Source organism: Coenobita brevimanus, chromosome 114 (genome assembly GCF_032717465.1).
Source record: "Coenobita brevimanus isolate Jiangsu-jjx chromosome 114, ASM3271746v2, whole genome shotgun sequence".
NCBI classification, from domain to species: Eukaryota; Metazoa; Arthropoda; class Malacostraca; order Decapoda; family Coenobitidae; genus Coenobita; species Coenobita brevimanus.
In genome coordinates, this window is record NC_137067.1 from 23,120,217 (window position 1) to 23,134,232 (window position 14,016).

Genomic DNA, 14,016 nt, shown 5'->3' on the forward strand with positions numbered 1-14,016 from the left:
GGGACCCCATTAGGCCCATATGCCTTGTTAGTATTGAGGCCAGTGGTGGCACAAAATACATCAGCTGAAGAAATTTTAATGTCAGCCATGAGGAAGTTAGAAGGAGGAAGTGATGGAGGAACAGCACCGGAATCGTGTAAGGTGAAATTGGAGGAGAAAGTCTGAGCAAAAAGATCTGCTTTATCAGTAGAAGAAAGAGCTACAGAGCCATCAGAGTAGAAAAGAGGAGGGAAGGATGATGAGGTAACGTTGTTAGAAAGGTTTTTGGCAAGGTACCAGAAGGATCGAGAAGAAATCAAGTTGGAGAGTTGTGAGCATTTAATACGGATAAAATTATTTTCAGCAGAGCAAAGAACTGACTTAGCACGATTCCGGGCAGAAACGTATAAAAGATGTGATTCAGGGGTGGGTTGGTTTTGGTACCTTTTATAGGCCCTCTCCTTGTTGTGGACAGCATTAGAACAAGCATGATTAAACCAAGGCTTTCTTGCATTAGTCAAAAGATATGAGAAAGGAATGTATGCTTCCATGCTCGAGAGAATAACCTCTGTAATGTGCAAGGCACACTCAGATGGTTCCCGGCCATGGAAGCAATAATCATTCCAGGGAAAATCAAAGAAGTACTGCCTGAGGACCTCCCAATCTGCAGCTCCAAAGTGCCACAGTCAAGGTTTCTTTGGAAGGTCCACAGGCTGCACCAGAGCGATAGGACAGGTTAAGGTAATAAGGTTGTGATCAGAGGAGCCCAACGGAGAGGAGAGATTAACAGCAAAAGCAGAAGGATTAGTTGTAAGGAAGAGGTCAGGTATGTTGGAGCTCACTCCAAGGTGGTCAGGGATACGGGTAGGGTGCTGTACAAGCTGCTGTAGGTCATTAAGGATAGAAAAGATGTTTGCTTGTTCACCACGTGGATCAGTGAAAGGAGAGGAGAGCCAAAGGTGGTGGTGAACATTGAAATCTCCTAGAATGAAGATTTCAGACAAAGGGGAAATGGATAGAATGTGTTCCATTGTAGAGTAAGATAGACAAAGAATTTTTAATAGTCAGTAGAATTAAGGGATAAGTAAACAGTGCATATATATTTAGTCAGAGAATGACAGGAGAGCCGAAGCCAGAGAGTTGATAATTCAGAAGAATCAAGTCAGGAACACGAGAGCAAGATAAGTCGTTGCATATATATACACAACAGCCACCTTTGGCTTTGAAATGAGTATAGAGAAAGTAGGAGGATAAAGAAAAGGGTCTGCTGTCAGTTGCCTCAGACAGCTGAGTCTCGGTATGGAAGAGAGGGTGAAGTTTAGAGGAGCGGAGGTGGTGCTCAACAGAGAGAAAGTTAGAGGAAAGGCTGCGAATGTTGCAGAAATAAAGAAGAAGAGAGTTGGACAGTGGTTTCAGGCAGCTCTTAGAGTCGTCACCGGGAGAAGGGCGGATGGTGGGGGCATTTATGATCCTTCCCCCCCCCCCCGGGGACTCTGAGGTATGATTTATAGACGCCATTATGAATTTGTAAATTTTGAAAAGGAAATGTAGTGTGTACTGTGCATGTAGTTTGGTGCTGACAGTTAGAGAAACATGTATTAGAGAGCATGCTGGCCTACTCTCTGTGTTACTGAAACACTGAAAAAGTTCAGCAAAGGGGGATGGTCAGGAACTAGTCCCGAGGGCTGATGAAACGGGAGCTCCAGCTCTCCCTGTCATCAGCTTTCCACCCACCTTGGGAGTACTGCCCTGCTCGACTGGTGCTACAGTCGAGTCCTCTGACCGTCAGTTCCTGATGTCTTGTGAGTGTCAGGGATTATCTCCTTGGACACGAAGACCTTTTTTTTTCTTTTTTTTTTTAACGCGATACAAATTACCTCATCTTGGTAAGAAACTTCCATGGTAAAGGGATACCTGGCGTCGTCTTACTGAAGGGGTTGACATCTTTTCTGCCGTGACGTCTCGTTTGTTTGCATTTCACCACCTCCAGACGATTATATTAAACGGCGAGGAAACCTCTCATAATAAAGAGGCAAGAAACTCCATAAAAGATTTCACCTAGGCTTAGTAAATTCGTCAGGTTGTAGCCAGGGAAAATAATTAGAACATCATCGGGTTGAAAGAGTGAACCGTGGAGGAGTAGGGGAAGATATTCAGAGTGAGTTACAGGTTTTGTCAGACAGGCTTTATGTGAATGTCGAGTTGGTGTTACTTTGGTATTAACTGGTTAGGTGTCAGGCGTATGACTGTGTTGCAAGAATGAATGGTGAAAGATAACCACAGGACAAACATAGGGTAAGTGTTAAATAGCCTAATTTGCCGGGATGTGCCGCAGGAGGACAAGAATAAATCAAGCTTGTATCGAGGTTAGTTAGGATGAGTGGATAAGTAATAAAAGTACATGTAATTTATTTTCAGATGAGGGTGCACAGATAGATGAATGTATGATATTACTGTTGTATTAAAGTGGGGGTAGTCCTGTGGATTTATGATAAGATGTGAATGAAGAAAAATTATTGAATAAGCGACAAAAGCTGGTTGTTCAGAATGTTTAACAAAATATAAGAATAGGAGGAAATACTGACCAATCCCTACAAGGCAACAAGTCGGGTGAGTTCCAGTAGAAAAATGCCTCTTTATGGTGACATAACCTGTTAAGAATTTGGATGTTCAAACTGAAGGGAGGGTGACTCAAGACGAAACATTACCAAGTTGTACCATGTAAGGACAGAAGGGTTGTCAAGCCGGTGTGAGGTGTCCTGTGATAACGGATGTCCTGCGTGACCCTCATACGTGTGTCCTGCATGACCATCACTCCGTCACACCAACACGAACACCACATTTGAGATTGTGTGCCCGCACACCCATCGTCTCCTTCCCCCAAACTATTTATGGATACCGATATTTGTGTCCTCACTGACGTCGTACTCTATGGGAATGTTTATATTCGGCATGCTTTCCTTGCTGGCTATACTTGTATTTGTTTGTGATTGTCCGCTACCCGAAGAAAGTCCCGACAATTGCTAGTTTTCTTCTTCTTCTTCTTCTTTTTATTTACGTTCTTATTATTTACTTTCTCTGTCCCTGCTTCCATCCGATTTGGTGACAAGCCCCACAACATTTTGGGTGCCATTCTTGTCATTTTCACGTACTTCACCATCCCGAATATCTGTTCAGTACCGGTCAGGCGGTGGCTGAATCAGGAGAGAGGCGGCCTGCAGTCCTAATGGACCCAGGTACGAATCCCGGCTGGGGCAGGGAACAGTTTAAAATTTGAATTTCATAATGCAGACTTTACTGATTTACCAGATGACCCGCCGACATGTCGTAAATGTATCCCTGCTAATACCAATACACCAGTCCTGTATCAGACAGCCTAGCATGTATTCAATATGGACGGTGGGTGTTAGCGCCGAAGTAGTGACATGTGGAGGTGTAGGAGAATACTGGGCCTACGTATAGGCCACTGCCCCCAAGATATAGGCCCTGAAGTCTTTGCTTAGTGTCGGACACATAAGAAAATTCTGACATAGCAAATGAAGCCAGATGTCAACTGTTCTCATGATTTGATAAAATCTAATTGTCAGTCAGTCATTAGCATTTTCAGGTTTTAGTTGTTGGCAACATTAAGTTATTTTTTGACATTCCTTTGAGACAGATTAAAGGAACTATTTACTGCAGTTACACAAAAGCACTTTGAAGTTAATTTACCCACAACTGAAAATGAAGCTACAGGCAACGGGCTTATGATTCTCTCTCTCTCTCTCTCTCTGTTGTATAGCTCTGACATGAGTATGTCTTATGAGCTTGGATGTTCATTGCTTATGGATGCAGAGGATGGTGTGTCGTAAGAAGAGGGGTTGTTACTGAGTAAGGACAAAAACATATGAAGGTGATTATGTTCATACCACCTCTGACGGGATACGATGCCATGCAGTATATGGCAAGTTAGATTCTTGGTTGCATAGGAGACTTTATAGTACCTCTTCTCTGGTGAATAAATGTGCTTGTTATACCTTGATAATGTCCTGCAAGTTATTTACGTCTCTTAATCAGCGACTTCGTTTGCATCACTCGGCTAACGAACAAGAAAATATTGAAATGTAATATGAAAACATCGCAGAGGAGGAGTGTTACGAAGTCTCCCAGTCTTAAATACATCTGTATGTAGATTCACACACACACACACACACACACACACACACACACACACACATATATATATATATATATATATATATATATATATATATATATATATATATATATATATATATATATATATATATATATATATATATTTCCTTTACGTTATTTTTGTGTTTGCGGGAAAGACAAGGAAGGCAGTGCTAAATCTAATACCTGGCGGCAGTAGCAGTAAAGTTAAGATTCTCATCGTCGTCAGAGGGTTCAAGCGAACCACTAGTGGTGACTGTCAACGTCGTACTCACACAGATGCACATAAACAGTCACACGTCATCCACATCCACATCCATCATCCACAAATACACAGGGAACAAGTAGTACACACACATAAACAGTCACACGTCATCCACATCCGCATCCATCATCCATAAATACACAGGCAACAAGTAGTACACACACATAAACAGTCACACGTCATCCACATCCACATCCATCATCCACAAATACACAGGCAACAAGTAGTACACACACATAAACAGTCACACGTCATCCTCATCCGCATCCATCATCCACAAATACACAGGCAACAAGTAGTACACACACATAAACAGTCACACGTCATCCACATCCACATCCATCATCCACAAATACACAGGCAACAAGTAGTACACACACATAAACAGTCACACGTCATCCACATCCACATCCATCATCCACAAATACACAGGCAACAAGTAGTACACACACATAAACAGACACACGTCATCCACATCCGCATCCATCATCCACAAATATACAGGCAACAAGTAGTACACACACATAAACAGACACACGTCATCCACATCCGCATCCATCATCCACAAATACACAGGCAACAAGTAGTACACACACATTATTCGCCAGCCTTTCCAGTCCCACCAGAACCACAAGGAACATTAATAATGTGGAAACTGCCTGTTTGCTGCACAGGGTAATGAATTTGCACAAGGGGGACCGCATATGGACAGTGGGGTTTGGTGAGGGAGAGAGAGTGGCCGGGTAGAGGAGATTCACTCACGAACGTTAAATACTTCGTAGCCATGACATGCACAAACAGTGGTGGTGAGGGGGAGGGGCTTGCTGTGTGGTTGCGTATACGGTCCCAGTAATTGTAGAAAACTTTTGTAGAAATATACTCTTGCCATATGTTGAAGATGTTGGGAATGGTGTCCTAATGCCAGGTGACGTGCGGGCTGCTGAGTATCATGTCACTGTTGGTGTAGCAGTGGTGGACTACCGGACTTCGTAAGTGGCATCCTAGCCTTTGTCTGGAGTCATATGTATAATCACACACACACACACACACACACACACACACACACACACACACACACACACACATTCAGTACAATGACGTACAGTATTTTTAGCAGTGTTTTTGTTGGCTCCATGTAATTATCTATGAAGATAATTCACGACCTAGAGGTTCAAGTGTAAACCCTCATTAAGGCCTTCAGTACGAGGGTGCTGTCCTAAGTTAAATAAGTAATGGCGTCATTGGCCTGAAAAGGATATGATGATACCTGCCGACTCTGACCATGGCACCAGGATGAGCTGTTATGTCTCTTAATTAGCACAGCATTCATTAACTGGATCGAGTCTGCATGTGGTGTCAGTGGTTGGGGCTTGAAGGGGAAGGTAATGGTACAGGCCCATAATTGTCGCTCTGTTGCCGGGTTGGCCACTTTGTCTTCTGGGAGGTTTTAGACCAGGTTAGGTTAGACTGTTCGGGCTTGGTTAGGTTCGGTTTGTTTATGTTAGTTTGTCAAGGTTTTGTTAGGTTAGCCCTTCGTATGCCAGGTGGGGTCAGATGGACCCCAACATATTTTTTTTAATGATGCCATGTAGGCCCTTACTGTTTTAGGGAAATGGCGAACCATGACTTTGTTTGTCATGGCCGATTGTATAAGCACAGAAGTTTGTAGTGAAAAAGCTCTTTTAGTTCAGGAGTTTGGAAGGCGGCAAGTACAAGGAGGGTAGTCCAGTACCCCACCTAGCATTCCAGGTAACACTTTTATATATATATATATATATATATATATATATATATATTCTTGATATTATTCACCATGTCACTGAATGTTGAGACTTTCTACAGTCCTCTGGGGAGAATCGTACAAGATCCTCCCGTTGCTGATGCTGTTAATGGCATATTAATTGGTTTTACTGAATGTTTACTAAATTTGTAATCATTTTTCTGAATATAATGTAAATGCCAACCTTTTCCTGGACATCAGTAATGTCAGTCTAGTTTACTTCATTTGTAAATCATTCAGGGGTTTTCTGAAAATAAATGCTAATTTTGTCTATTTTCTGAACATCGATTCTACCTAATTTATCGAGAAATTTTATTTTCATGATTTTTTTTCTATGGTATTACTGTATAACTGATTATACTGTTATTTTATTATGTTCAGAGCATGCTGAATGAATAAGAATGACGTAACCTAAAAATATACACCACATTATCCATTACATGTGCAAACTTCAATAAAAAAAATTTGAAGAAACTCATAGAAATTTTACTAGAGAGAAAAAAAGAAAAGTCTGTACAGTGGATTGGCTGCACGTCCCGTGTCCTGGGCAACATATGTACAAAGTTTGGCAATTGTAACTTTGTGCATATGACAGAAATCCACCAATTAAGTTGGGGTCTCTCAAGACCCCACATGACGCTCGGGGTTACGAATTTTCACCTGGTGTACGAAGGGTAATGTTAGTTATGGTTTGGCTTTGTTGTTTAGGTTATGTTAGGTTAATCTTATTTGCCAGGGATAGGGTAAGCTACGTTAGTTTGTTAGGTTAGTCTGTTATGATTTAGTTTATGTTAGAATAGTTAAGCTATAGATAGATAGATAGCTATAGATTGATAGATGGAATAGTTAAGAGTTGGGTTGTGATTGGATAAATACGGTTAGTTTACTGTAGTCTGTTAGGGTTTGAACGGAGTAGGTTGGGTTGGGTTAGTCTGCTGGAGTTAGGTTTGGTTCAGTTCAGGCAGGTTGATTTGTTAGGTTTAGGTTATGTCAGGTTAGGTATAGGTAAATGAAGTAACATTCTGAGCATAGTAATGAGTGCGTTGTGCTGAAATGGCTGTACGGAAATATGCGACTGGGACATTGACTCGTAGCAACGCTTTTTACTCGCTTAATTAATCTATACATCTGTGTGTCTGTCGTGCCTTTTAGTGGACACTCGGCCACTTCATCATACTTTAGTCTTCACGTCCTTTCCCTGTCGCTGTCTTTGGATGGATGGAGGGAGAAACTTGTTAGCGATGATTAACGTCATTCAACCACTATTTTTTTGTTAGTTAAGCCTGTTGTCCCGCAGGAATTCGATTTCAGGCACAAGAGTGACAGTAAATAAAATATTCGCCGAGAATTTATCATTATGGCAAAACTGAGCTGCGAAAATCAGTGGGTGATGAGAGGTACGTCGTGGTATGTACAGCAAAGTGGATCATCAATGTAATGTAAGAGACAACAGTAGTAAGGGCAGCAGCAATTACTCATCTGCCAAAACTGTGTATTTATATGCATACCATGTGTCTCTGGTACAGAAAAAGAAGAGTATATCTCAATTATTATATTTACCCTCCGGCATAACGGAATATTTTGGCGGCAATTGTTATGTCTATCGACGCCGACATTCTTTCTCTTACAGCATCCTGAACTGAAGCTAAACAATTGTTAAGAAAATATGGCCACCATCTTAGTATACGACAAAGCTCCTTTAGCCTTTGACAGCAAAAACAAAATATTTCTCTCTTATTCTGCAAAAAGAGACACGGCAGTTTCAGCTCAGAGAAAACTGCCTCATCAGAAAGGTTACCAAATATCTCGATTAACATTTTGAACGTAATTTCAGAACTTTGTACATAATTTCAGCTGACGTTTGACGATATTATTAAGCTCAGAGATGTCCATCGCAGTAAAATACATAACCTATGGAGTCATTTTGACTGTCGGATTGAAACAGGAGTTATCATGCCACCTGGGCTGTGTAATGCGCATGTGGATGGAGTAATGAGAGTGGAGAAAATTAGGTCACATGACAAAGGTCCGATTCTGGAGAAGAGAAGCAATGACTAAGCTATTAACATTTCTTATTGCGGATGATAGAATGCAAAGAACAGATATGTAGTGGAAGGTAGAGAACTTGGTAGAGAATTTTGATAGTACGTGTGAAAGATATAATATGAATGTAATTGCAGAGAAGAGCAAAGTGATGATGGTTGAAATGGATATAGAAATGTCTTGTATGTGGAGAGTATACAGCCAGTGCTGTGAACAACGATGGTGGTATGGAGGATGAACTGGCAGTGGAACATGGAGGGAAAGTGACGTTGAGAGCAGTGACTAGATATAGAAATATAACCGTGGAAGTAACGAAAGTATTACATGACAAACAGCAGTGACGTAATTTAACCGTGGATGTGAAGAGAGCATTACAGAGCAGTATAATAATTTCATGACTGCCTTACTACAGTAAAGCGTGGGCGATACTTGAGGGACACAAATCAAGAGAGCCATTGCAATACAAGTTAGATCTGAGGCACCTGTGAATAATATAGGTGAATAAAAGGAGAGATGGTGATGGAGCATATAGAGCTCTGGGCTGCTTCGGGGAAAGATCGGTCGCAAGCCGGATCAGGGAATACTTTGTCGACTTTAATTTCGTTAAAACAGTTTTTACTTGTCTTCCACAAGACACAACAACAAATCACAAGGCCACCCACACTAGTATCACCATACCAGTTCTGAATGAGACTCCCCCAACATTATTCAATATGCACGAGCGTCAACTATAGGAAAAATATAGTGCAAAGCCTGAGCACAGGATAATTAAGACATTACCAATAATACAAACTTGTCCAGGCATGACGCACTGTCCAAGGAAGACGAGCAGACGAATGGAACAAGAAAAATGTGCACTAGATCTAAAGTAACTTCAGGTGGTATCTGTGAACAGAGGATGATAGTGTGGCAGTGCACGTGGTTGCCCGTAACATCTCCGTGGCAATAAATCAGTGATGCTCGGCCCAGCTCCTCATTACCGTACCAAACAATTCGTTATGGTTTATAGATTGTCATGGAGAGCCTCATGAAGGTCTCGAGCCTAACAATAGCATTAGTCAGTTTTACTGTGGCTGAGAGCTTATCTTGAGTCAAGTGGGAATCCGATACGTCAGTGTGGACGGATATGGTTGATGGAAAGATTACTAAAAGGATAACGAGACAGTGAGAGGGAAGGAAGGGGGGATGGGGTGCGATAGTGTGGGCCTCAGCAAAGTGAGAGAGGGAGGGAAAGCTGGGTGGATGAGTGTATAAGGTGAGCAGGACAGCGTGTCGCCTACCCATGCACAGGGAGGGGGGGGGGGTAGAGAAGAGTGAGGACGTGTGTAAGTTAACCATTAATCAAACAGGCTATGTACAGTATAGTCGGCATCAAAAGTCCTGTTGCCACTTGTGTTATTCTCTCCATGGGCTTTGAAGGTCAGTGTGGTGAATCTACAGCAACCGACACGGATGATACTGATCTGTGGTCAAATGAAGCCATCAGCGTCTGTTGCTGTGGAGTCACCACACTGATCTTCGAAGTCCATGGAGTCTTGGAGAGTCAAACAGACGAGGTGACAGGACTTTTGATGCCGACTGTACAGCAGCTGCTCCTCCACCCAGCGCGTCCTTTCCCTTTGCAGTTCCTAAGGGCAACAGGGGGCCAGGGACTTAAATCCTATTAAGGGATTAACGACTATCAAGGGAACCATAGATTGGGGATATAAGTCTGATGCACTGTATGATGTTTTGGAAAGGTTAGAACTTAGTCCAGCAGTGGAGGTGAAAGGAGTGTGTCCATAAGTAGTTTAATTCCCAGTTGAGAAGACTTGTGTCCATCAACAGTGTTAATCCTTTTCCTATCTCACATAAAGGATGGGTGGAGAGAGCGGTGGGATTCCGCTTCCAGATAACACCATTTGTAACAAGGTTTGTCTCACGAATGATGCACTTTCTACATATCGTGCCTAATCTAGGGTTATTGTTAGTGCTCTGGTGCTGTACTTAAGAACTGTGATCAACTGTTATTCGTAAACCGATAAAACAGTGTCAGTGCCTCGTGGGTTATTTTACTTATCAATACGTAAACAGTGACATAAAACTGTTCAGACTTCACTTCAAATCCATCCAGACTTTCAGCGTTCTAGTGTGTTCTACATCGATATTCTTAGTCAACCACGTATTCAGTGAACTCGTCACCTCCGAATCGATTCAACTACCCAACTAATCTTAGACATCATCGTCATCGTATACGAGATGTTTCACTACAGGACCAAAAGTAGGCCTCTCACATCTTTTTCCACTGTAATCTACTGACTGCCATTTTTTTCATCCCAGCTGGTCATATTTGACCATTTCATCTATCATGTTACCTGTCTGCCTCGTCTTCTCACTCAGTATATGCGTTGGTACTTTATAACCTTAATTGTATGTTATCTGTTCTGTGTAACACATGACCAGTCCATATCCACGTCACCTTTTTAACTGTTATCTCAGCGCATCATTGCAAATGAGTAAAACATAAAATAAAATAAAATAAAGACAACAACCATAAGCAGAGAGCTAGACAGGAGAAAGAAAAGTTGAGTCCAACCCGACATAGCGGTTCATTAATCCCGGCTTTAACAGGACTTTTAGAGGTTTGCCGACCTAACCCCAGTCCAGGTGGCCAAGAAAGTGTCAGTATGAACTGGCAGCCATCCACCCAGCCCCTTTGTTAAGGCGAGGCAAAGACTGGGTCATACAGAACTCACAGGGTCTTTGCCCCTTGGACAAAGCCCTTTCACCTGCTCTCAAAATACTCCATCTCGACCATTGCTGCATGAGGGTCAAGTCAGACCCAGTCCTCCCACCTGCTGACACCAGCCCTCCCACCTGATGACACCAGCCCCTCCATCTGCAGACATCAGCCCCCACATCTGCTGACACCAGCCCTCCCACCTGCTGACACCAGCCCTCCCACCTGCTGACACCGGAATATTCATAGCGAGTTGGAGCAGGTATGTGTTCGTGCCACAAGCGATAAAATCCTATAGAGGCCAAGGAGGGATAACATAACAACACTACCCTGCATCAGGGTCGTGTTGGCTCCAGTAACCAGAAGAGTTACCTGCTGCCCGAAGGAAGGCGAGTTCCAGCACAGGCTGGGGCTAGGAACAGCTTGATACATTGAATTTCGTTAAAATAGACTTTACTAAACTTACACACGGACCACGGCATGTCATAAAAGAACATCCCCATTATCACAACTAAATCTGCCCTGAACGAGATAACTCCTGCATTTATTCGACGTGGACGGTGGGTAGGCCTATTAGCACAGAAGTCGTAACATGTGTAGGTGTGTGGGATGTAGGAGGATTACCTGGCCCTGGGGAAAGGAGTATCAAGTTTATGCACAAGTCGAAGTAAAGCGCCTGTCTTTAAGCGTGAGTGGAGATGCCATGCACCTGCCATACTTTGACAGCAGCCATGGAAGGACAGCGTCACACTCAGCACTACACAGTGGTCAGCGTTCCACAGTGACCCTTCTGTGACATACACGAATAACATGTACAATATTATTAACATGTGGTATGCAGAATAAATCGCTTTGGAATGCATTTAAAGTACCTTCCTAAGCCCAAGACGATGCGTCCTTAAATATACACTTGTACTCAGCCATTGACAAATATTTGTCAGGTGTCTGAAGTGCCTTTGCCTCAACGACACGGAAGGCTGAAGCGAAACAAGAGACAGCGAGGAAGGAGTAAGACTGACAAGAGGCTGTTTGGGATTAGAAAGCAGATCAGATCAATGGTGAGAGAACCTTAGAAAGCATGAGAGAAAAGAATCCAACACCATTTCCTTTTTATTCAATACAGTGACCTACTGTTAATTTAATTCTTACCAGGACACGTAAATTTTACTCAAAAGACAAAGGACCTATAGTAGCGAAGTAGTGAGTGGAAATTAACTCCAACCCTTCAAGTTCAAAAAAGTATATCCTAAGGTGAAGAAAATCGCTTCAACACACAAGAGTAAAATTACGACTACACATAAACATTCGCGGTTCACCCCTTCACTGTAATGTATTATATTGTTGCTCGGGTTAGCAGAGCCTAGAGGAAAAGAAGTTAATAAAGGCTTGATCTAACCCATCCAGGTGAAAAAGTCTTTCTTAATGAGTAAATTGGCCTGGAGGGAGAAAGAATGAAGGTTGCAAAATACATCATCGTGGTGTCGATGATGGGCGTGAGTAAAGAGCTGGACCTGGAGTCACAAGAAAATACCGTGCTATCAATTCCCTCACTTAACTCTTATTTGTGAAAAGATTCTTTCCTTTCCTTTCCTTGTCCTTACTGCAAAACCAAGGACCGTATTATTGTTGAGTTTGACGGATTCCCTAAACGTTTTCCTTAACGATTTATTATGCCTGATGCAGCTTACTATCATCTGCCTATTATTTATTGGTGTAGATTTTGTTATCAGCATAGACTGCATGTATGAAATAAAATAATACTGTATATTACCATAGTATTTTATGCCAGCAAACACCAGACTAATTTATTCAGCCGAATGAGTCATAGTAGCCCAAGATCATTACTGGTGGCTACATTGACGCTTTCATTGTGGGAACAGCTCTAGTATTCTGAGCTGACGCCAGACGATTTACCTCAGCAGGGAGAGAGTAGTAGGAGCCTCATAGTGTTGAGGTACCGCATACTAATAAGGAAAAGTGCCGGGGAGCCTCCTAAGAGGACGAGCTTACGAGGCCAAATCTCAGTTACGACAGTGAATGAATGGCAAGTTTGTGTGTGAATCTCCGTCCTGGAGATGAGATAAGGTGACATTTAGAGTGTCCCCGGCCTGCATAAAGTGTGCCCCAAGTCTGCCCATACGAGTATAACCTGACACCCGGCACTCTGTCCCCCACACAGGCCATCACGCTAAGTATTCCACAATATCCCAGGGTAATTCAGCATCGCTCACTTACACACAGCGTCGAGACTGAATTGTTCCTTAACTTGCTCGGTGAATATTTACGTTCCTTCACTGCTGTCACACTTCACATTCCATTGTCACACCTCTCAGTAGCCAATCACATCTCTCTTAGTGGCCCCTGTTACACATCTCTCAGTGTCCCTTCTCATACCTCAGCAGCCCTTGTCACATTTCAGAATCCCTTCTCACACCTCTCTTAATAGTTTGTCACACCTCTCAATAGTCTGTCATACCTCAGTAGCTGAGGTATGACAGACCATGCCTCTCTCAGTAAACCCTGTCACGCCTCTCGTCCCTTTCTCATCTGTCTCACCTCTCTTAGTAGATCCTCTCAAACTTCAGTAGACCTTTTCACACCTCCCACTAGCTTGTTATACCCTCAGCAGCGCCTGCCATACCTTACTCAGTTGTTCCTTGTCTCTGCCTGATCTCAACCGACGAGGGATCATTTGTAAGCTGAACATTATTGATTGTTGGTAGCAGGAATTATGTCGCTGAGATTTCTATCGTTGACAGACAGTATTTAACCCATAGAATCTTAGGCGACGAGAAACCACCCTTAAACTGAAAAAAAAAAAAAAAAAAAAAAACTCTGGTGGTAGGAAGGACATATAAAAGATTTCTCTTGTCATCAGAGGATTAATACTTTCTTCACGAATTATGAACCTTGTATTCAATTCCAGTAACACCAAACGATTTAATTTAACTGGAGAAAGATTCAGCGTAGCGCAAAGGTTTAAAACTCTCATTTATTGTTTTGGCCGGGAATTGAGAGTTCTATATTACTCATGCTGACGTGAGACTATCATTT